Genomic DNA, 21,343 nt, shown 5'->3' with positions numbered 1-21,343 from the left:
TCCACTCACACACTCCAATACAGTCACACCGCTGTGCCCAAGCATCACAAACTAGGGATTAAATCAACAAAATAGCCAGAAAATTGCTTTTTGTGTGAAAATCTGTGGCTCTGGCAAAACCCAGCTTTATTCAGAAATAGATGAAGAGAAGAAACTTCCACAGAGTCTGAGAAATATTTTGATTTGGCTTTTTCTCCGCTTAGCTGCCATCTATTACTCTTAAATACGCAGCAAGACAATGACAAAAAGAGAATCTGAGTGTGACCCTGAGAAACACAGAACTGATCCCTCTGTTTGGACTTCCTTCATGAGCACCCTGTGGCCCTGGCACTATGCTAATGCAGCTGGTTGTTGGCACTGCAGACACGGACTTGATACAATCTGACTGCTGCTGCTTTGTTATTCCCTCACTTGGTTTTGCTCAATAGTTAGCTTCTCAAACAGCAACAAAGCTTGTTGCCCGCCTTGTGGTCAAATGTGAGCCGAATTTTACCAGGGAAAACCTGCTGGCACACACACATTTGTCGCAACTGATCTAAATTACCCTGTTCTGAATGAGTGCTAAGGAAACACTTGAAGTTTTATATCTCACACAGGAGTGCTGGAAATGCTTTAAAGATCCAACTGGGGTCCATTTCAAAACTGATTAGGTCTCTCACTGTCAGGAGTGTTAAATTCATTTTATGGTATTGTTGTTTTGGGATTAAAGTGAATGCGTGCGTCAATCAGGCGCCTATCGGGTCACCCACTAACCCTAAACCCTAAACTGGACCCTAAACCTAAAAATAATGCATTGTGGTCTTCATATCTAGAAGGGTTTATAACCAACAAATTCAAAATTGGCACTCCTATTGCCAAGGCAACATTGTTTGTCAGTGCCTTCCAGAATTCATATAACCTTTACAGAAATGAATCATTATTTGTTTTCATATTTGCCACTTCTAAGGTTTGCTTTAGTTTAAGCTGGGCAGACAGCAGAGTTAACGGCCTTTCTGCACAGTCAGAACCTGCGACTTTTCTGCTGACGCTGTACCGATCAATTGACCGGACACAATGTTTTTGCTCAAAACATAAGCATGAAACCCCAGGTTAGTTTTGTCCAGTGACAATTCCAATAAAGTGTATTCAAACAAGATGACCTCATCCTCAATAATATTGACAAAAATGGAGAAAGGTAACATTACTTAGGAAAAAAGATCTGGAGCCACAGATGGCTGGAAGATGTAGACAAGAACCACAAGACGGCCGACCAAAGTTTCTGACGTGCCAGAAATCCAACCAATCATCCAAGAGCCAGATTGTTGATTGTTCTTACATCTTACTACAACCAATGTGGCAGGAGTTAATATTTCTAACAACCAGTTGGGTCAACCAATTTGGGTTATAATCCGTACATTGAATCCCCAGCGATAGACAACTAAAACTACTTGGTGAAGTTTAGGGAAAGATTTAAAAAAATAAATTTAGATCTATAATCTCGCCCCCCAAAGACCCCTGAACACGTTGGCTTATGTGCAGCCCAGTGAAGCAAGTCATTTTTCCAGGAGAACTTTAGGTTGCTTCAAGTGTGTGACCAAACAACCAGTGCTATCTTTCTTCTAATCAAAACATGTAGATCATATCAACATATCTATGTACATTACTACAAATGCATTTCAAAGGTGTGCACACCCCTGTCTCAGCAAGAGTTAATACTCTTGACATGTGTGTAGTCAAGATGAAACAGTGACATTCAAAGAGTCTAGAATTTACAATCCACAGAAGTGTCTCGTTACATAAGTCTGCCTCTCATACATCCCTGACTTTGCCATTAGTGTAATGTAAAAAACACTGCACCTCCATCAAGTTCAAGCTGCAATAACTCCATCTGTCCTTACAGGAAACAGCGTTTTCCAGCATGTCCCTAGATGTTTCTTCTTTTTTTGCAGCCATGTTGTGTAAGTCTAGAACCTTAATCCTTCAGTAAATCAAGGGAATGCATTTATTTCACACAAAGGAGGAAAAAGAGGATAAAGATAAGAGTAAAACCAGCATGGTCCAGTCAGCACAAATCCCCAAAAGCTACTGGATACCCAGAGCCCAACGTGGCATGCAAAGATCTGTCTTATTATAGTGGTCTATCAATATGAGCATTGATCTTGTTTCCATTTGGACAGTGCTGTTTCAATGGAAACGGACAAATCCCCGGTGGATGATTACTTTACCAGTGTTATCATTTCCTCCTACTGTCTCCCATCTTTTAAAGTTGTACTTTCACTTGGTTTAAAGATGAGTAGACTTTCTGTCGGGGGAGGATTGCAGACATCATATGCAAAACTCAGGATTTATTTCAAACTCAGCCAGGGCCCCGTGCTCACAAACTTAAATGTCACTGTAGTTCACCTTTGCTGAGACTCTACCATATGGCAGCTCCAAGATAAATCAGAACAGAAAACTATTTCTCTGCAAGCGTTAAGCGGTAGTTATCTGTGTAGTCACTCTGAAGAGAAAATGCAATTTGTTTTGGCACAATAGAAAGGCAAAATATTATCAGTTTGTGCAACTGCAATGTGTGTTAGGTTATCTAAAAGCAGACCAACATGGAAGTGCTGTCAGCGCTTTTTGTATGAAAAGAGAAATAGAAAAGAGAGATTTGCTAACTATCAGCGGTTAATGGAAGCAGTGTGAAAAGACGACAAGGCATCCGTCTGATAACTTGACAACAAACAAACTGAATAATGAAGTAGCGTGCCCCACTTGGTGTGTAAAAGCTGTAAATATTCAATGACTATAACTACAACTCAAGTCCCAGGACTGTATATTAAACAGGTCTGATAGGATGCACATGCTTTCTTTTCATTTCTTAAGAATTTATCAAGCTTGCATAGTTTTGTAGGTCACCCATGACAAAAACTCAGCTTGCCTTCTTTGGTACAGAATCCAAATGTGGGTCGCTGGTATATGGACTGAATGAAGGGTTATTGTCTGGGGCTCTTTTCACCTTAAGATACTGTCACAGTGCAACAGGGAAGTGACCGGGGAATGGGCCGCAGTCACGGACACTCACTGCCGTGCCAAGAATAATCAAATAAACTTCTTCCTCTAATCTCACTTTAAAACGCAATCTCATATCCCAAAGAGCCACAGATCCACCAATATTGAAATCTGGTGATAAACATTTATCACAATCAACCTGCCTGCAAGGTGAAAGAAAGAAAGCTCAGCCAGAGCAGGTGAATATTGATTTGGGTCCTGTATCTCCACCAAGGTCATAGCTAGAGAGATAGCAAGTTGCTGAGGACAGCACTACAGCTGTGAGTTATAATCATCAAACACAGAAATGAATTTCCAGAAAGAAGCATGGCTTGAGTTGACTGCTCGATGCTCGATCAATGCTACAATTGTTGCTGCTTCTCAGAAAAGGTTTTTCAAATTTTATCACCTCACGCTCTGCGAGACACGCACCATCTTTCTCTTCCCGCCTTTTATGACTGATACGGCCATCGCTGTTGTGCTGAACTCCATAAAAAAAACAGACCCCAGAATAAAGAGTAAACTGCTCGGTTAACGGCCGAAGAGGTGCAGTGTTAGAAAACAAGACTATGAAGTAATCAGTTTCATGTGAGGCTATTGGCTGAATGCAGGATTTGATTCAAATGTGGCTGTGAAATGGTCAGGCCATGACATTAGGACACAGCTAATTGGCTAAAGATGAGCCTCCTCTCAGTTTGCTCCACCGGAGAGTCCTCCAGCATCTGTCATCTTGTCTGACGTGAGCAGGTTAGCACACGTTTCACAGAGCAACACAAACAAAAACGATCTGAGCTCTATTCTTTAATGTCTATGGGAACGGAGCCAGCTTCATAGATGAATGGATATGCTTTAAATATAGAAGTATAGCTGATGTGCGATCTTCATCACCACACCTTTTTGTCTTTAAAGCTGCACTAATCAATATTTTATATTAACAATGAATCATATCGTTAAGTGTAAAATGAACAGGAACGTTTTTAGTGACTAGCCTGTAGAGAGTTATTGAGCAACTCTGCAGTTCTGCACATTAAATTCATCCGTTTTGGGTTTCAAGAAAAAAAGGAGAATGAATATGAGACTTTTGTTCATCAGGTGGCCAGAAACACAACTCTAACTGGATGCTTATGTTGGTGTGTGTCTGCTGGATGCGTAAATAGGCGATTGTTTGCTAAACTGTGTGTCTGCAGCTTGTTCTGCTGCCACCAAGTTGCCAAAAAAAGAATCAATTATTGTAGTTTTAATGTGTAATTTTCTTAAAACAAGCAATATATTCTCATTGTACTGTCAGATTTTTGTTCAAAGAAAAGGGTTTTATAACTTAATTATAGATAGAAATGACTTTAAGATGTCGAGTGCTGTACAATCACAACTTGTAATGACTAGTCGTACCCACATAGACTATTTTCACTGTGGTCCTGATGGCACTTAAGATAACCAGGCAAATGTGTTTGTTTTAGATGTGAAACTGTGTAATAACTATAATTTAATATATGTAACAGTTATATTCAACCACCGACAGAGGTTTGGCTCAGTTCTTTCTCTTTGAAGAATAAAATCTTCCCATTCCCTACCCATACCCGACAATTCTGACTGAAGGCACTGACATGAAATCAATAAAGCATATCAATATTTTCACTCCAACACTCGCTGCTATCATTATTTCCCTTATGGTAGAAATAAAATAATAATGATTTGACTTGCTAAAGAGAAATAAAATGGGGAATACAGTGTTTTTGATGGATGAAAAGAAGACTGGTTTCATCAAACCGAGGCTGCGCTCATTGGCTCTCCGCTGTGACCCCATTGGATCTGATGACACAGATAGCGGGGGAGTGGTGGAGGTTAGTGTGTTTGTGGCTGATAAGGCGGACGGGGAGGCTGGATCTAAGATACCAGCGGAAACACTTATCTGGATACTCAGAGAGAGCGCACTGCCATGGCTGAGCCCTATCATGCTCACAGAACCGCCAGAGTGATTTGGAGCCAGAGTTGACATGTCTGACTGATACCGCCCCAAAAAAGTCTATTTCTTCAACCGAAACCAATTTCCGACCTTGACACTAAGATACGGAGAAACGGATGTTAAGTGAACAAGGGTGCTCATTGGGTCAATCGTGCAGCAGACAGTCAGATCTCAATTTTAGTTTTTACTGCATTGTGATTTGACTCGTGGCTCGCCATGAGGCCCATCAATATTCTTTATGGCTCTTCCCCTGCGGTGCCTCCGTCTTGCGCTGCTGTTCGCGCTGGGTCCAGATGGAGAGGTTGGATGGTAGTCATTGTTCATGAGCTTTTTAACATGCAGGGTGCTGGTGACCTACTGTTTATTAGCCTAACCCCTGTGTGGTGCGGAGGCTTGGCAGCCTCGTGTGCAGCCTTTACAGCACATCCACCTGCTGTTTTCTCCAGACACTTGTAATTGTGTAGCAGTCCGTTCTACCTACTTCCTCTCCTCAGCTTTCACACTGAACTGCAATTACTATAAAAATCTGGCTTGTACCTGGCTGTCTGTGTCGTAATGTTACATGGAGGTATTGATGTCGGCTTCTGGGGCTCATCTAAACTTACCATGTAACTAACACCTTCCCTCTCAGGTAATCAGCTGCAAGGTGAGAGTGCAATCTCCTTGCAATCTCAAAAGAGCTTTTGACTGGTTTATTTTGCATGATCGTCCCCTCTTGTGAGCTTTTGAACATGTAATCGTTACCAGTGTATTTGTGGTATAAATGGCATCAACACCAGACGCAACACAGTTGTGTGGAGCTCTCAGACAGCATTACTCAGCTGACCTACAGGCTGAGAGATACCATCAACTTAGTGACCCAGAACCATCTGGTTTCTTATTTCATCTCTTATTTACCAAAGGAAACTATTTTAATCAAGATGACGATAGAAAATCCCCCTTCTATGTGGAATTTATCTCAGACGTTCAAATTGTAGAGTGGCTAGAATGGTAAAGTCAGACATTGGAGGGAGAGATTTTTTTCAACAAAGTCCAAAGAATGCTGAGTAAACATGCTAGAGGAGTTTTCAAGGCCTTTCAAAGACTGCATATTTCAGCACTTTACACTGGAGGTTTATTGGTTACTTCCATTCAAACAGGATAGAAGGGATTTTTTTCTCTCCACTAGAAATGGAAGCAAGCGTGTTGGCTGTGATACCCAGACATCTGTTTGTCCTTGTCTGTGATGAAAGCCTGAAGCGTGTTGCATGTCCAAATTGGGAGTGCCTTCCATTCAGACACTTGTATGAGCCTAATGACCCCGGTCCCCGGGGTCGGCTCTTCATTGGCTTCTCCGTTTTTTGCCATTTTCCCCAATTTAAATTGTCTGCCCCTCTCGAAAGGGCCCCCATCTTGTTCCAAGAACATTATGGCTCATGCATTCCAATGTGCGAGGTCACTGGTAGAGGCAAAGTGTCAGAGCGAAGTGTCTACCACATGTATTTGTCTATTGGCTGCCTCCAATGGAGGGCTGCGCGATTCAAAGGCATCCTGGATCCCACAACCCCAAGACTTCCACTTCTTTCCCGTTGCACATTAGCATTAGAGGAACATTAAAAACCATCTGGGATGCTTAAAACACTGGATTTCTTTGAGGGGGGTTTTTGTTCTGTGTTGATGACTAATCTGACAGGGCCAGGCAGAGGAAAAGACTGCAGTGACTTTTGTGAGGATAATACACTCATTGGTGTAAATCCCGAGCCTTACATATATTTATTTAAACACAAAACCAATGGAGAAAAGAAGGCAGAGTACTCTTTAATGCAGCCTCTCAACCTCTCAAGTCCAGCCCAGAATCTTGGAACTGAGAAAATAGGATTCCTCTTCTAAAATCGGATTTTACTCAAATGAGCTTAAATCAGAAACTAAGTCAATAAAGTGACATCTTCTTTCATAAAATGAGTAATATTTCAAATATGATTTACACTCTTTTGTACAAGACAGAAGATACCCCAAGTAATTGGTTGAAATAATAATAATGATACTTTGGATCCACAATATACTAAAATTGAGTTTATGATGCAATGATTTCCTTTTACCATTTGACCAAAATTACAAATGCCAACCTCTCCTCTCTGAACATTATATCTTCAGTTTTACGGAGCTGTATGTGTCTTGGAGTTTACTAGATTCAGGTATTGAGAACCATCTGGAGCACAGGTGGTCATATCCACAGGGCAGCTTAGTCCAGGTGAAATTATCCAAACATGTACCCATAAATTATGTCGACTCTAGCTAAAATTTCAAGGAACACCACAACATTTAGAGACAGCAAGACATTTTACCAGAAACCAACAATGACGGTGAAGAAGAGGGACAATGGGAAGGGTAAGAGAGGAGGCAGCAAAGGGAGTCTGCATCAGCCTGAATTAAAGATGACGTTCATTTAGACCAACCAAAACATCTCTCCTGAGTCTTGCCCAGCGTGGGTCATCATGAATACACACAATTATTGTTTGCTCTCAATCACCAGTGGAGGAGCTAAGTGGGGTTAAAGATAGTCACCCTCTCATAGAGCTTTGTAGGGCACGGAGCGTTGGGAGCTAACAGCTGTCCAAACAAAGGCCTGTTTCCCACTCATCGTTATGCCGAGTGTCACTGTCAGTGGCTACTCATATGCGTAGCCAAAGCATCATAAAACATTAATGCACCAAGCCTGCGCGGCCAACTATGAGCAGATAGCACGCCTATTATGCAGAGGTAGGCAGTATGTGAGCAGAATCCCAACATGGTGTCATGTTTTGTAAAAGACAAGTTTGTTAATCAGAAAGTTGTAAAATTAAACTATAATTACACAAAATGCTTACAAGAGGTTTTTCAGATGGATGAATTCAACTTGACAAGCCCACAGTGAACCTGAAGTTGCAGCCATGCTCTTTCATTGTGTTTGCATCTCCTCATCATACACAATTACCATCCAGCAGACGCTGCCCTGGTATCCTGTGGGTCTCCTCCATCGCAGCCCACCTCATATCTCCATACACACCCACTTCTCTCTCTTCTCACTGAGAGGTGGTAAACTCACCCGTTTACCACTCTCCCCCTCTCTCGAAGACGTACCTAGGGGTTTTCCAATATCAAGTACCATGCAGATGCGATTTTCTTCAAACAGCCTCAGGGTTTTGCAGTGTAAATCTGTGAAACCTGCAATTGATCCTGCTGCAAAGGACTACTAATGCACCTTAAAGAATTTTATTAGCTTCAAGGGAAGACTTTTGGAGTCCCACTGTGGTCTAAATACAGTTTCCGAGGCTTGTTAAATATGTTTGAGGCTAAAAACTTTAAAGTGAGACTGTAAATTTTGAAAGCAGAAATAGCACATTCATTTTCTTACAATTTGAAAGTTGAAACCATAAACAGTAAAACGCACCTTTTCTCAATTAGCTGTTACAACTTGGTCTGTTATGACCAGTAGTTTAAAGTAAGTTAGCAAACATATAGATATTGCTGTCAATCTGATACCGCTGAGTCAGTTTGCTAACTCACTGATGTTAGTCATGACTCTTCTCTACTTGTGCTACTGTTACACTATATTTAATGTTTTATCCCATAATTGCTACTTGTGGCCACAGTGGCCGCTGTTCAGCAAAGATTACATAGGCTCGATTTCATTTTTAAATTTTTCCAAGTAAAATCAAGAACACTGATGGACAGAAAAAAATGTGAGTAATTGCATTCAATCCAGAAATATCTGCTGTCAAACATCCATGTCAATGAATACCAGCTTATTTACTAATCCATCAAACATCCTCTCCTTCATATTATCTCCCCGTGGGACTCAACTGACAAAGAAATGAAGTTGACCTGGAGATGGGAGACTGGGAAGCACATGGAGATGAACAGTTAGTGTGTGTGTGTGTGTGTGTGTGTCAGTGAGGCTGCCAGTTTACAGCTGGCAGTGTCTATGCTGGAGATCTGGGAGAGGAACCAACCAGCAGCATCTAATACAGAGCAGCTGTCTGTCTCCTGGGTTACACAAGCCTACTGTCTGCTGGCAACCATAAAGTGTACAGCTGGACCTACTCTGGCTAGCAGCGTACACACACATATACATGCATTCGGACACACACATACACACCAACCCTACCCATCTCTCCTCTGCTGTTCCACCAGCCCTAATGCAAGCAGAATCATTCAGTAGATCATTACAGACTTACATCTTTGAAGATGATGAAGATTTTTTACCTGCTGTGGTAATAAATTGAAAATAGCCAGCAAGAGGAAAAACTTTGGGAGTAAAACATAATTGGCACCCAGGTGCATGCAGTAAAGAGCAAAATTAAGCCTGTCTCTGAAGTCCTCGCTACTAAAACATGAGGATGAATTACAGACGCTGCTTTGATGAATGGAAATAAGCTTTTTATTACAAACGTTGCCCGCATTCTTCATTGGAGGTGAGAATGTAGCATTCAGTGCGGTCACTGAAAGTGTATCAGTGCTGAAGCAATTGGTCGATTAATTGATTTACAGTACTCCATTGACAGACAATTAAACTACAGCAATTTTGATAATTGATTATCATTCGAGCCATTTATCAAGCAGAAATGTCAAACATTTGTCGGTTTCAGCTTCTCAAATTTGACAATTTGCAGCTTTCTTCAGGTTTATATAATTATAACCTGCATGATTTGGGGTTTTGGACTGTTGGTCGGATAAAAAGAGTCATCTGAAGATGTCACTTTAGGCTCTCATAACTTGTAATTAGCATTTTGATACTCTTTTTACTGACTAAAAAATAAGTAAAAAAGATAATTACTTGATAATAAGAATAATTATGCAGTGCAAATCACCACAAAAAGAGACTAAAACAGGAAATAATTCCTCTAGAAAGTTTTAATATTAACTTATATAAAAGTGGAAAAAAGCTGAGAGAATGTGGTCGAAGCTGTAAAGTTGTCCAGCTTCAATTTTCTCAAGTATCTTAATTAGACAAAGCAGTCAGCCCATTCATTCTGCTCCTATTCAAATACACTAGCTCCATGCAGGTAAAGAAGGTGACTTACCTCACACACAATGCCAGCAGCCTCTCCACTGATTAGAAAATCTAAGCAGAAGCAGTGTTGAAGAGAGTCTTATCAGCCAGCCCTGACAAATGTTCTCACCAGTCTGTATCTCTCAGAGCGCTGACAGCTCTGTCATCTTCCCTCTCCTCTCTGTTCTCTTAGAGTGTTTACTCCAGCCTACCTAGAGAGCCGGCTGATGTTGTGCAGCCAGTGAGAAGAGAGCGAGAGAGAGAGGGTGAGAGAGGTAGAGAGCAGCGGAGTGAGAGAGGGAGAGAGTGAGTGAATGAGAGAATTCCCTTTCTCTTAAACAGTAGACCCTCTGCGGTCAGACTCCACTCCCACCTACTGCTCTCTTAAATGCCCCCCACCCATTCACCCTCTCCACAGCATTGTGACTCAAAGCGAAGGAGCTGAAACGGGACGCCTCAAGGCTGGAAAGAGAGAGAGAGAGTGACTGAGAGAAAGAGAATAGGAGAGGAAAATGGGGGGGAAAGGGTAGGGGGGTGGTGGGTGAAGGGGGGGTGGTGGACCATTAGCTGCAAATTGCAGCAGGCAAGCCAATGGAAAGCGAGGTATGAGTGAATGCAGGGCCTGCATTAACATAGCATTTAAGAACTTGAAAGCAGGGAGTGAAATGGGACTGCCTTGGCTCAATTTTGTGAGATTGATGAGGAGAGCAATTCAGATCCCAGCATACTCTAAAAATATACTAAAGTTATGTACTGGAGCAACCTTAAAAACATGGAACCAAACTGAAAGTTTTCATGTTGTTGAGTTATCTGTGCTGCTATTTTTGATTGTTTGCATAAAAGCCTGTCAAACCAGAAAGCGTCACACTAAAATTCATTCATTTGTCTCCATTGAATATGTGGCTCTAGAAGTTTGGCAACCTAGTGACTACTCACCGGTGAACAACTGTAACAACATGCGAGCCAGCTGCAAACATGCTAGTACTAGTCAGTTATAGTCAACACATCTCATAACTGTCTGCAAACCTTTCCTCTTTGTAGAGCACTTTATACTCTGACAGACAAGGATTAAATATGGTTCAACTCAGCAAAAATATTCACACAGATGTAGCAAATCCAGTGATTGCACCATTTAATTGAAATGAATTGATCGCTGCACAAATTTTTACTGTTTTGAAAACTGGTGTGACCTTAATAAACACCTTAAAGTTATAATCTTACGATGACCTTACCCTAACTCAAGCACTGGTTTCAGTTACTAGGAACTGAGTGGGCGTGTGAAGACCTGTATAATACAGATATCAAGAGTTTTGTCAGGAACGGCGCACGTATTGATCACTGGGGGCAGCAAAAACACCTCGAGGCCGCTCTATCAGAAATGCATCAGAGGAAGATTCAAAAACAGAATATGCGGAGTGCACATTGGACTTCGGCCAGTAGCTTGCTGTCCTTCATGAGCTTGCATAACATTCTGCACAGAGGTGATCAGGACATGGTACCTGCTGGGACAAACTTAAAAAATCTGACACACTAGTCTTTTTCATTTGGACTGTGTGAGGCTTCCCAGATGTTTCATTACAGTAAAGACCCATTGAATGCGGTACCCACCGCATGGAGTTCGCCCCTATTAATTTTCTATGGTAAGTGAGCAAGTTGCTTTACAAGGCACTGGAGGATTCCAGTCTATGCAGGACTGACCACCACACACTAAAATATGTAATTTGCAAAAAGTTGATTTTTTTTTAACTTCATGCAAATGAGAGCGTCTGGAAACTCTGCAGTGATTTGCCAAGTAACTGACAAAGAGAAAGTGACTTACTGGTGGGATAAGAAGTTTAGTCTTTACTTATCCAGTCTCTGGTCATTGGAAATCGTTGCCATAGTTTCTAAGATTCATGTTTTGTATGTCCCTTGTATCCAAAACTACAAATACAACTAAAAACAAAGTGCTGCTTGGCGCAATCTCACAAAGAATTGTTGGAAAATGTCATCGGTTGTTTCGTACACAATATTTACACACAAATAGAAGTTCTGACGTGCCAACAGGATGAGCGAGAAGTGGAAGAGCCGATGACACGCTACATGGGATAAGATCGCTAAATATAATAGCAATCGCTGCCTCTGATGCTCAGTTGTTGTTCCCTTGTGTTCATGTCATTATTGGGCAGTATTCTAATTCCAGCATAGAGAAGACAGTCACTGTGACCTCCTTTTCCCAACGCCCGGCGCCGGCTGTGGCCTTCAGCGTAACGTTCCAGTTCATGCACAAATCGTTTCTTGCAAATCCTTTGTGTGCGGGTACGCAAAGTGAATCCTAGTGTACACGGGAAAGGCTGCCAGTGCTGATAAAATGACTTAAGAGAAGCAGTTAGAGAATGCAAATGCATAAATAATGTTAAAAATGGTGTTTGATGTAATGAAAATATTAAGGATTATTGCTGTAATTTCTTTGAGTTTGAGTGATATTCTGGAAATTGCACACCTGTTTGGCCACCATTAACCTTAGTCACCTCTTGAATGTCAAAGTCTAACAGATTTATATGTTATTGTGATGATTATGTTGATAGAATACTTCTATGGTGGCTTTTTTGCCACCAACTCATCCATACAAACGCTCAGGCAATGACCACTGAGGGGGAACCCGACACGCTGGATCAGTCATGTCTGTAACCATCTCTTGATCACAGTTTTTGCTCCAGGAACTAAACGTATGCTGGTTGCAATTACCAAGTCGTTCTGCGTTCTGTTGTAAACAGGCAGAACCGCCTCAAATAAACACAGGAACAAAGAGCTCGGGAGGATCCAGCGCCACACAGCTCCTCGTTCTGAGGGGGGAAAAAACCCCTGCAGACTTCAAAAGCCGATGAAATGTGCATCAAAAGATCTTCCATGAGAGGCGGTGTGGAAGATGGCGTGACACTCATTAAGTCAGAATATGACCCCTCAGTCTGATCATACAGGGCTGATGATGGCGGTGGAGCGATGAGACCTTCACAAATATAGGTTTCCTTTATGCTTGTTGTCATAAAACAGCTGCTCAGCACAAGTGGAATTTCTCGAGCAAACTTTGAAAGCTGCTAATGGTGCAGGTCCATGGGTGTCATTTTGAAGCTAAATAAATATATCTTTTTCTAACTTTTCTGAAACACCCTTCAGGGAAATATACTCTTCCAATCTCAAATTCCCCACTCGTTGATAAAGATTGGTGGTGTGCTGAGGATTTCGTCCAGGCTGAGTGGAGCTTTTCTCAGCAGGGGAAATGATCCTCATCTTGTTGCTGAGAGCTGGTAGCCAGTCAGGCAGAAAAGATCCTCTCTAATCCTATATACAGCACAATGGCACATATGTAGCACAGCTATTGGGTGATAAAAAAGCAAATTCAATGACTTGAGGGGCCCTAAATTCATTTTCATCCCCGCTCTCCAGGGAGAGGGAGGAAATCTATACAGTCTGGGGAAAAAGATCTTTTTTTAATGACTTCTGGCTGTAATGATATCATTTAGTTGAGATGATGGGTTGAAAGCTTGGCTATGTATAGCACCTGTTTTGAATGACTGTGACTGTAAATGTAGATTCCCTGCATCTCTCCATCTGTTCCTGTTCTCACCTTCCTGTCGCACTCTCTTTCTCTCTCCTTCCTTCACAGCCTCGCCAGGCTTCGCAGGGAATTGCTGTGGGAGTTCTCCACCTCCCTGTTTGCGAAGGCGTACCTGTTCACCGACTTTCAGAGCAACTGAACTGAGCGGGATTGATTTCCCAGATGACACCCCCGTTCGTGCATCCTCGCCTGTCAACCAATTTCTGCCACTGCGGAACCAGACGTCTGCTTGTGGGAGCCCATTTTAGTTCCATTAGAGCGCAACAATGTTCAGTTTTATCGGCTGTCATTTAATATATACACAGACGGAAAAAATGCTATAATAGCATGCCAGGCAAACAGAGAGAACACTACCTGCACTGAGTGTTACTGGGTTGATGTTGCATAAGGTTGGAAATACCGCCAGGGACTGCAAAAGGACAGGCTATTTTCAAAAACAGGTCTCCAATACATAACCTATTTAAAATTCAATTTATGAGCCGCAAAGTGCAATGAAATCAATTATGAAAGAATATACAAAAACTTAATTGTGGCGGCAGTATTCACAGTGTATAACTCATTGCTAGAAAACTTAATCTAGCGGCAGCAAGACGAAAACTGAGGCAAAGGTTGCCTGGAGCACTTATAATAAGGTCTTTTTGACACTGTATAATTGGTGGCATCTAACTTGAAGGAAAGGGACTCTGTGGGAAGTGAGACACATTCTGTCAATGACAGTGAGACCTAATTATACTATGGAGCCCCTGCAGCCATGGAGGATGTCAAAGCCGGCAGCAATAAGGCAGCCAATAGGGAAGACACGCCACCTGCCATGGGTGTGTGTGAGCTTGCAGGTGACCTGGAAAGACCTGTTTACCTCATTAAAAATGAATCACAAGGTAATAAGGGCCCCGCTCCCATTCCTCCTCCTCCTTCCCAATGTCTGTCCTTCATCCATTATGCAGCAGCGAGGTGGGACGGTGTGGGTTAAGTCCTCAGGGAGGGTCACTTGGACAGAGAACCAGTCTGTATCTTCCTCCCCGAGCTACTGATTCTCCTGCCTTTCAAATGCAATAATGAGACAATAAGTCAGTGATGGGAGATATAATGTTGGTGATGAGCACTGAGGTAGGGAGTCCAAGTGGAGGCAGCCATCAGACATAAGCCTGTGGCCACAGTAAGTTAAACAAGGGAGAAACAGCCTATTAGCAGTGATCCATAATTCATACCACGGGGCCTCATGATAGCTTTCATGAGGCACAGAGGCACAGAGAAGCCAAGTGTTTCTGTTTTTCTTCTCTGCAGCTGTTTGTATAGCTGGTTGCATGATATTTGTAATAGAAATTGCTTAATATAAGAAGGATTGTAGTTTAGAGGTCAGAGAAACAGGCTTGAGATCTCTGACTGGAGAAACCTGAAAGAGGTGGAAATCAAGCAACCAAGAATTCAAGGAATTTTTCAACTTCTTGTAAAATATCCTAATTTGCCATCTTTCAGAGAGAAATATCACTGTCATGTCATTAAGTAAATGATTTTATATTACTAATGGAACAAGATTAAGAATCTACAGCCAAGCTAGCAACTCTGAGGCATGCTAACATGCTCACAATGACAATGCTTATATGCTGTTTAGCAGCAAATTATTGACTATAGCCACCATCTCAGCATGTTAACAAGCTAACATTTGCTAATAAGTACTAAACATGTTGGGAATGTCATTAATATTGTGAGTATAAAGAGGCAAAGTGAAAGCAAAACTTTTGGGTTCTGTCCTAGAAGTAAGAAAACCTCATTCAAATCCCGTTGACGTTTGCACTAACATAAATAAAAAATCCAGCCTTGGAACATGAACTTACTCAACAGTATGTCAAAATATATTTTTCGTGGCTTTTGACAAATTACATGTTCCATCAGCTCTAGACCATCACAGGTTTATGGTCTGTGGGGTCGTCTAGTCTAGTTCAGTCATGCTTGTACAGAAGACAGACATCAGGAGATAGTGGGTGAATTTTATGGATATGAACAAAACCATGTTACAATGATGTGAGTACCTGCACAGCCTTGCTTGTAAATGTTAATGGGAGCACCAAATTTCATGAGATTTTACTCAAAGCCACAAATGTGGCTCACCTCATGGTGACACTTGAGGAAAATCCAAGGAAGTTAAGACACATCTGTTTGCAGATTCCTGAAATCTCAAAAATAGCCCTATGGCTGACTGTTGTTTGTCAAGAAAAAACTCCAACATACAGATGGGTGACAAATTAATGCTTGACCCCTACAGTGAGGGGATCTGGTGGTTCTGTTATGCTTTGGGGGGCATTTTGCTGGCATGGTTTGGGTCCACTTGTCACTGCTATGGCCTTCGCAGTCACCAGATCTCAACCCAGTTGAACACCTATGGAAGATTTTGGATCAACGTACTAGACAGTGCTCTCCACCATCATCAAAACACCAAATGAGGAAATATCTTTTTGAAGAAGGGTGTTCCTCAGCCTTGACATTGATTCTACAGTCTCTGGACTCTTCTGGAGGGATGAACACCGTTCTTCAAAAAGATATTCCCTCATCTGGTGTTTTGATGATGGTGGTGGAGAACGCTGTCTAACACGTCAGTCCAGAATCTCCCATAATTGTTCAATTGGGTTGAGATCTGGTGACTGTGAAGACCACAGCATATGATTCACATCATTTTCATATTCATCAAACCATTCAGTGACCCCTCATGACCTGTGAATGGGGGCATTGTCATCCTGGAAGAGACTCTCATCACGATAGAAATGTTTCATCATAGGATAAAGATGATGACTCAGATTTGCAGTGACCCTTCCCTCTAAGGGGACAAGTGGACCTAAACCATGCCAGCAAAATGCCCCCCACAGCATAACAGAGCCACCAGATCCCATCACTGTAGGGGTCAAGCATTCAGACCTGGACCAGTTTTTCCTTAAATTTGTCACCCATCTGTATATTCTTTTAACTTTTTTTTTCATGTAAAGGGAAAACAAACAAGATACATCATGTAAATAAGACGAAGCAAGAAGCTTTTGTTTCCCCCTACCGCTACTCCAGCTAATGCTAAGCTAGGTTAACTGCTTCCTGACTCCAGCTTTGTACTAAATGCAAAAACATGAGAGTACTATCAATCTTCCCATCTCCTGGGAAGAAAACAAAAAAGAGGTGTATTTCGCAAAATGAAAGAATACCTGCCATAAATATGTGCATATAAGAAGCTTTACACTGTGCTCATTAAATGTAGAGCCTGTTCAGCTCTTTGTTCATACTGTAACTAAAACAAACAGTGCACTGCTAAGGCAGAGGAGCCATAGATTTAGGACCACACACAGTCACAACTGCTGCACCTATTACAAGTGACCAGTAAACGTCCTCAACACAATGTCAAGACCTTGTATCTGTGCTGTGGTCCCTGACCTCTGACCCTATAACCATTCTCCTCCCAGTAGTCACTTTTGTGCTGCTACATTTGGCACCCTGTTCCCCCTGACTGCAGATTTGACAACTGCTGCAGTCATTTAAGCTGACAGAGCACATGCGGTACTTTAACTCTCTGGATCAGACAATTAATGCTACAAGATGACATAGAATATAAGCAACGCTATCAGACTACAGACTGATTTACCGACCACATGTCACGCCAAAAACACCAACCCCTCAATTGTTCCACTCTCGCACAATTATGTATATTTGTCTTTTCATAATAAATGGCCCATTTTAAGCGCTGAACGCCACCATACCTCTATAAACAAACGGAGGTCTGACAGAAAATGTCAAGACAAGTAAACCCTTTCCTCCAGACTGTCTGTCCACAGAGACTCAAGGTTTCAGGGTGTAAATATAGCAGCGATGTATAGCAATTTTATTACCAGTGACCTAACTAAGCAACAGAAAGCCAATGTTAAATGTTTTGATGATCCAAATGATGAAGATGGAAGCGAAAGACTGCATGAAGGAAGAGGGTTAACGAGTAATGACGAATAAGACTTGAAATAAAGTAAAATGACCAAATATTCTGATTTGATTTAGAGGAGCGATGATTCATGTGTTGGCAGGAAATCATTTGTAGGATGAATTTGACAGCTAGTGTATCTGACTGAAAAAAGCTGCTGTTTCTTGTCCGTTCCCAGACAGCACACACTGGAATGTGTCTAGTAAGAGCTGAGGACCTCCTAGGTGAAATGACCCCCTGACACCTGACCTCACCCAGGAGTGACAGCAATGCCACACAAACCCACAGGGACCCACAGGGACCCACAGGGACACCCAAGTGAGCCAAAGTTACAAGACTCTTGTCATTCAACTCCTCCGTCCTCCTGCAGGGTTACACTGGGCCAGGAGACCTGAGAGGTGCATCATACAGTGACAGACTCTAAACAAACTGTTTATCTTTTAGACAGTATGTCATTCAATAAAGTTCAATAAAGTTAGTTAGTTAGCAACTGGTAGATCGACAGTATGTCATTTGTGTACCAGATGTTATATATCGGATACAGATAAATACATTAAATTTAATTTTGATACCTGATAGCTCAAAATCTGATCATAACTAGATTTATAAAACAAATTACTTTTTTCAAGCTGTGTGCATCAGTGCATGTAGATCATTCTTACAATACTTCTGCATCATGGATATCTTATATGGATAGACAGTCTACACACTCTGCCCCCCTAATATGCATATTGTAATCTGATAACAGTGCAGGCAGAATTGAGATAACAAGTTTATTACCAGATGTCATAATCTAGACAATTTTCTATATTGATATGCATGTTAATATGAGGTGAAAGTGAGGTCTTTGTCACAATATGCAAACGCAACAACTTCAATTCAGTTAGTCAAACTAGGATTAACTTGTCAGGATTTTGAGGCATTCATGCATTTTTGTTTCAATTAACTGGATGGATTTCCATTTTAAACACTGTATTTTGGAAAAGTTTCGAAGCACTGGCAGTAAAAATATTTGGCATTCAATAACAAGATTAAATGTATAATTAACTGGAAATGCTGAGCTGTAAACTGCAAGGCATGCAAAGCAGGACTGACTTTCATTTGAATTTTAAATGTCATGTTTTACAGCTGAGCTGTGAGTTGTGCTACCTTTTCTGATGTTTATCCACACTGAAGGTGTAAGGATGGAGGATGTCATATGTTGTATAGACTGTTTGATTTTACATTTTGTCATTTGGCTTTTATCCAAAGCGACTTGCAAGTGAGGAGTACGATCAAACTTTAAAGGGCAGTGACTCAAAAGAGCTATGCTTTGCTTCAGCAGCATGCCAGCCTTCACTATGCATCAAGATGGAACCATCCATAAAATATCCAGAATTCCTGCTTCCTGTAAACACACATACATGTTTTCTTTGATGCTATATTAATCTCATGTAACATTTACTGTACAAACTGTCAGCTGGGAGAAATCTGTCTCCCACTGGCATTAAGTGTGGGAAAGGTATGAGGATCACTTGATCATCATCAGTGTTGAGTGTCAACATACAGTACAGTAAGCAGCGAACTGCAGGGATGCACCAGCGTCTATCACACCACTGTAAGCAGGTCCCAGTAGAAAAGGCAGGGGATGCAGTTTGTTTATGCAATGCATAAGTAAAAACGGTGATGGGGAATTTGTCATATGTGGGAGGACAATTTACTTCACTAGTTTATGAAACAGCTTATTATCTCACTTGTGAGTTTGTTATTTCCTGTGGGCAGACTTTCAGCCACTTGTCATGCCTGACTGCACTGGGAATTCATTGCATACTGCTGATATGCGAATTTCCCCTCACATCACTTTGAGTTAAGGCGCTGTGTATCAGGAAAATGCTACAGTGGATCTTTAATGGTAAACCAGGATGTTATTTACTTATTGATGTTTACTCTCACGCGAACATCACTTTCTATGTGCAGACATCATCTTTAGGAGATAATGGGTATCTTATTTCAAAACCTCTCATTCTGCACGCCTCATTTCTACATGGAACACATATCAGCCCATAGTTGTTGTTTTTTTTGTAATACTATGTAACAGCATGGATGCCTCCAGAGACACGGTCCTTATCTCTTCTATTTTAAGCCGTGCAGAGAAGCCCCTATAGAACAGTATGGCAGATCCCACCCGTTGTCTCCTAGCTGAACCCGAGCTCATATTTAACATCACACAGGTGGAGACAGATACACAGCCACTGTATATGTCAGGCTTTATTGCTTTGTAGATTAACGTGTCGGGGAGTTCAGAGTATTCATACAAGCCTATAAAGCCTAAGCTACAGTAATATAGCTTATGGTTTAAATATGATGTGATTTGTGCCGCAAACCATAACAGAAGCGTAAGCTGCAGGATTCAATCTGACAACACGGATCCAGAGTTGATATTTTACCATCAGAAGCAAGTTGCACCGCTGCAAAAATAATTTAAATTCCTGTATCTTGCTTTTTCAGCATACTAACACGGGGTTCACACACTAGTCACTGTTTTCTACAGTGGCCCTGAGAGCTCAACACATGCAAATGAAGAGAATATGTTCACTAATTCAACAACACACGAGCTTTTTAGAAAAGAAAAAAGAAAAACACGGCAAAGAAATAAAACAAAGGCAAGTTGAGAAACACATGAAGAATAAAGGAATGCGCTTCAAATCCAAATCCAAACAACAGTAACACAAACACCAGCGACAAACCATGACAACAACTCACATGTCTGTGTGTTCTCATAACTGTTTAGTGGCCCCTGGAAACTTTCTCTTGTCTTTTTTTTCTGTACAAAATGTGTTTCCAGATTTTCTTGTGCTGTCTGTATTTGTGGCGTCTTTCTGCATTTTCTCTGAATTTGCTTGTGTTTTCCATATGTGGTTGTTTTATCTGCGTTTGCTTGTGCTGCCTGAAGTTGGTTATGTTTTCCATATTTTGTAGTGTGTTTCTGTATTCGCTTGTTTTGTCTGTTATTTGTAGCGTGTCTTCTGTATTTAGTTGTGTTATCTATACTGTATTTACAGCGCATCTCTGTATTTGCTTATATAGTCTGTATTTGCAGCATGTTTCTTGCATTCTCTTCAACTCACATCATCGTTACGGACAGGGGAGGACATCTTCACAAACAGAGGCTATAGTTAAAGCTTGGGAGTGCCCCGTCACAGCGCAGCTCCATTCAAGCTCAGCATCTCTTTATGGTCGCTTTACCACAGTCTGTCTGGGCAAAGGGTTCAGGCCTGTGTCTTTTCCTCTTTTGTCTGCTCTCCTGGGGGACATGAATGGGAGGTTGGGGCCCGAACAAAAGGCAGATCATGGGTCTATTGGGGGGGACAAATGAGCTTAGTTTGGGTAATGGCAGCCAAAAGGAAAGGGAGGTCTGGGGAAGTATTGAGGCTCACCTAGAACCGGAATGGGAGGGGAGATGAGTTCTCCAGGATGAACAGCTGAGATCCTCCTTCCCACACTGCACATGCTCTGTCACTATCTGACAACAACAGGGCCCATACTGTCTACAGGCGGAGGAAGGGACAGAGTTGGAGGGTATGGGTGTTGAAAGGGAGAGGAACACCAGCTGATTGCATGTTTCTCCATGGCAACAGTTAGCTCTGATCAGTGATGTAGTTCAAATAAAAAGGAGGGTGAACTATGACCTCTGGCTGTGATCATCACAACAAACTTTATTACACAGTACGTATTTGTGACTTTTTTACACAACCTAAAACCTTAAAAACTTAAACTATGCTTATTAATTGCTTCTTTTACCAAATAAATGATCCAGAATTGAAAAATGACTCA

The 21,343-nt window shown here is 41.6% G+C and overlaps 1 protein-coding gene across 3 annotated transcripts in view; it reads right to left on the bottom strand.

Annotated features, from left to right (window-relative positions):
* tncb (tenascin Cb) overlaps positions 1 to 10,360 on the bottom strand; it is a 46,715-nt gene extending 36,355 nt beyond the window's left edge. For 2 of the 3 annotated variants that reach the window (XM_067601422.1, XM_067601431.1), the window contains exon 1: positions 10,018 to 10,359. The gene's annotated coding sequence lies outside the window, so the exon portion shown is untranslated. Of the gene's footprint in view, positions 1 to 10,017 lie in introns of all 3 variants that reach the window. The other variant, XM_067601441.1, reaches the window with a different exon arrangement.
* Positions 10,361 to 21,343: the final 10,983 nt, after the last annotated feature.

This window comes from Thunnus thynnus, chromosome 2, assembly GCF_963924715.1.
Source record: "Thunnus thynnus chromosome 2, fThuThy2.1, whole genome shotgun sequence".
Taxonomy (NCBI): domain Eukaryota; kingdom Metazoa; phylum Chordata; class Actinopteri; order Scombriformes; family Scombridae; genus Thunnus; species Thunnus thynnus.
The sequence above is the reverse complement of the archived record's forward strand: the minus strand, read 5'-3'. Positions and strand labels throughout refer to the sequence as shown.